A 4,625-nucleotide genomic window follows, 5' to 3' on the forward strand; every position below is an offset into this window, starting at 1 on the left:
CAAAAAAAAAAAAAAAAAATTACAATACCTTCTCTAAGTCTCTGACTTCTGACGTGTTGAAGTGTTGACTTCAAGAGTGGATGGTTCAACCACACTAAGAGTCTAGAAAATATAAAATTAGACATTTGTAACATTGATTGAGACAATAAATATGTGCATAAAATACTGATTTAAAACAGATATAAAATTAAAACTGATAAAAACAATATAATTATAAAAACAAACAACAATAAATCACAATAACTTCTCTACGTCTCTGACTTCTGACTGGGACAGAGTTTTGAGTTAACCAAGCAAGAGTATCAAACCATAAATCACACAAAAAAACTCATTAAATAAATTAATAATACAAAAACCTTGTGATTCACACAATTCATCAAAAGTAAATTACATGCAAAAATAGCTAAACTCTGCTTAAACACTAAGCATATAGCGTCCTTGTAAAGTATATATAAACAATGGGGGAAACAACCAAAATACAAAAAAAAAGAAAAGAAAAGAAACTAGTCTGCCCAAAGGGCCGTTCCCATTTCTTTCGGCCCAATACAATACAGCATATTTCTCTTTAAGCCGCTCCTACTGTCGAACAAGCTCCTTAGTGCCTACCCCAAACTTAGCTCGATCCTTTGGGCCCGGAAATTTACCTTCCTTCCAGTGAACCAAGAAAGGCCCAATAACTGGATCCTGTTTCTGCAATAATGCAAGATGTACCCCTGAACAACCTGGAAGAGTAACAATCTCAGACTGGACACACAAAGGTACGCTCCCCACAGTACTTCCTCCCCTGGAAGCTTCAGCTAACTCCACATACTGATGGGACAATGCATCTGCTTTCCCATTACGAGACTCTGGGCAGTTCTTCAAAGTCAAATTAAATGTTGCCAACTGGGCCGCCCACCTCTGCTCCACTGCACCAAGTTTGGCTGTATCCAAATATCGCAATGGGTTATTGTCAGTATACACAGTACAAAAAGTATTCCCTGAACTTTTCGGAGAATGCCCACATAAGTGCAATGAACTCTAGCTTCATAGAGCTATAGTTCTGCATGTTATTCTCAGATGCCCTCATGCTCTTGTGACAGCACTGCTCCAAGGCCTGAATGGCTGGCATCTATTTCTAAGACAAACGACTTCTGGAAATCAGCATAAGCCAAAACTAGAGCCGAAATCAAAGCTTGTTTCAGCTGAAGAAAATAATCACCACACTTCACATTCCAATATGAGGCAAGAGGCTTCCATGGAGTCTTACCTCTTTTTCCTGCTACATTTAACTGAGCCACCACCTGATGCAGTGTTGCTGCCATTTGTGCATAACCTGCAATGAACCTACGATAATAACTGGCAAATCCAAGGAAGGATCTTAACTCTGCCAAATTATTTGGAGTTCTCCAATCTCGTACTGCTGCCACCTTATCTGGGTCTGTAGCAACCCCTTCCATCGAGACAACATGGCCGAGGTACCTAACCTGAGTCTGAAAAAAATGACACTTAGTTTAATCTTCAACCTTCAAATTCAAATAACCCAAATGGAGTGCAAAAAGCTGTCTTAGCCCTAACCTTTTCAGCAACCTCAACCTGACTATTACCACTGGCTAAGTCAAGTTTCGAAAACCATTTTGCCCCGGCAAGACCATCCAGAGATTTTTCGATCCGAGGCAATGGAAAAGCATCTTTTCTGGTTTTTGAATTTAACTGCCGATAATCCACACACATTTGAAGTCCCCCATCCTTTTTCTGTACTAGTACAATTGGGGACGAATAGGGGCTACTACTTTCCCTAATTATTTGGCTATCCAACAGTTGTTTAACGTGAGTTTTCACTACCTCATATTGGAATACGACGATAGGGCTGACGGACTGGAGTTTCATCCAAAAGAGGAATCTCATGAGTTATCAAATTAGTACACCCAACGTCCAGATCAGTCTTAGCGAACAAAGAACAAGATTTCATTAATAAAGCTTTAGCCTTCAACTGTTCACCATCATCTAAACCCTCAAAAGATGGAAAATTTATGTCCGCTTCCCCCACATGCTCAACTTGCTGAGTAGTAACATAAGCCATGTGTTCATTGCCACTAAACTTCACAGAAAGCTCAGCTTGTGGGTCCTGTTCAGCGACTACCTTAGCCACACAGACAGTTGCTATAACCCTATGTGGGGTCAACCAAACATCAGAATAACTAACATTGGTTACGGGTACATCAGCAACTCCCCTCTCAGATGAGATAAAAGCCAGAGATACCAACAACCCCTCTGGTAAGCTGCCCTCTTCAAAATCTAATGGCTCAACTAAAAATTGGAATTGTTCTTGTCATGGAACCTTAGGACAGGTAACTGGAACAAATGTTAAAGCACCTGCGGTCACACATACTGGAGCCCCACCCAGTACTTTTACCTTGTAGGCTTCCAGTGAATTCAATATAGCTTCCTCAACCTGGCAATGTCTCAAGGCTTGTCTCCATCCTGGAGCTGAATCCTGCACAGAAAGAATATCAAATAGACTGGATCCATGCTGTTGAAACAACTCTTGATAAGACCCTTTAATGACATTCATACCTAATACACCAGGGGTTTTATTTTTTTTATTCAAATCTAACCATGAGCAATCCTGCAGTGGAACATTTTCAAGATGAGCAACATATTTATTATAGCAACTCTCAGTTATAATAGTGACCATTGAACCTGTATCCAATAGTGATGAAATTACCACATCCCCAAACTTTACTTCTATCACTGGACAATTACTCACAAGTGTAGATGCCATTCCTGCATTAGAGCCTGATGGTACCCCTACCAGTGTGTGGCGCTGCACACTGGCAGGTTCTAGTTTTCCGACTGAGTTACAGTCTCCTTTTCTGGCTGTGCAGGTCTGGGACGAGGAGGATCTAAACAATAGTGTGCAATATGTTCCAACTGATCACAGCGAAAACACCTCAAATCACTTTCTGCCTTTTTTTTACTTCTAAAAGTCGGAAGTGAAGCAGGAACATTTGCTCCAGTATTCAAAGGGCTCAAAGCCTTCACCAATGAGTCAAATTGACTGTTGCACGTCAATAAGAGCTCTAAGTTCTGAATATTCTGACTGATTAACACTTTTGGGCTCACTAAGCACCTTAACTTGGGCCTCATTAGAAAAATACAAGGAGTCATTTTGTTTGTGTGTAAAAGACTGTCCTTCACATTGTGCCATCCATTGAACCGCTTCCCTACGTACATCACGAATTGTTCAGTTAGGATGTGAACGTACTTGATCTCTAAATCTTACACCCAGGTTTTGATCTCTAACCCCATCACAAAACTGGTCACGGAGATCTCTTTGAGATTTAACATGAGCCAATTCATTTGACTTTACAATTTGATCCATTAAAGTCATCAAAGCATGAGAATAATCCAACAGAGACTCTCATTCTTGTTGTTTACGATTTTAAAAAATGGCATTGCAGGGAAATATGAGAATGGGGACACCCATAGATTTCTCTTAATACTCTAAATATACCATCTACACACTCTTTTTCTTCCCTTGGAAGATATTTCACCTCTATTCGGGCAGCACCCTCCAAATGATTATATACCCACAAAGCTTTTTCTTTCTCAGTAGGTTTTGTTTGAATATGCATCGCTACCAATTCAATCCATTCTTCTATGGTAAGTGAATCTGACCTATCCAAATTCCCTGAAAACTTTGGTACCAATAAACACCACTTGTCCCCCTCTCTCCACTTCAGTTGCAGCTGAACCCACATTGTCCATGCTACTACTCGAAGGCCCAGATGGGGCAGTTGGTGAATAAAATCCTTGTGAACGTTGCTCCAGATCCATGGTGCCTCCTACAGCTCCTTCCAAAGACATGGCGCTGGAACTCTTCTGCTGTAATGTTGCTCTTGTTAACCAAAGACAGAAAAAAAAGAAGAGAAAAAAAAAGAAAGTTCCCCCACTCACAATTATAATACTTTGCCACCAATAGTCATGGGGGAAAATTTTTCTCGACTACGCAAAAATGTAACAAGGCCCACCTTTAAATAAACATCAACACAACTGTAGCGTCTGGACCAATCAAACACACAATTTTTCATTTGATTTAACAAATCAGTTATTCATTAGATTAACAAATCGTCACAGTCCCCTCACCCAATAAACTGGGTGCCAGGATGTCTGCAATGACACCAGGCCCCCCCTGGTCCCCATGGCAACCACAACACCTTTGCTAGACCAGACACATTTACGACCTAATGGCATGTTGAGAATTACCCCTCTCACTACAATTTCCATAGGAAAGACACAGTGCACAGTAGAAATGGACTCTTCTAATTAATCCATAGGAAAACCTTTCTTTGAATGAACACACATATCCTTCAGGTCATTGTGTATGTTGTCTTTGAGATTTTATACTGTTTTATGCAGGCTTATGATCGAAACACTCATTCATGTCATCTTACATATATGTAACCCTACCATGTTTAGTATCTATGAATTAGTCTTCTGATGATCGAAACGAGAGTGTATATTATATGTTGGTACATAGGCAATATATTAGTGTCCTGAGAATCTTTAGTAATTTAGATTCAAGTTCCATATGCAAATTACCATGCTATCACACAAAGGGTCATAAAACTCCCCAGTATTTC

Source organism: Sinocyclocheilus rhinocerous, unplaced genomic scaffold (genome assembly GCF_001515625.1).
Source record: "Sinocyclocheilus rhinocerous isolate Xijiao unplaced genomic scaffold, SAMN03320098_v1.1 scaffold490, whole genome shotgun sequence".
NCBI classification, from domain to species: domain Eukaryota; kingdom Metazoa; phylum Chordata; class Actinopteri; order Cypriniformes; family Cyprinidae; genus Sinocyclocheilus; species Sinocyclocheilus rhinocerous.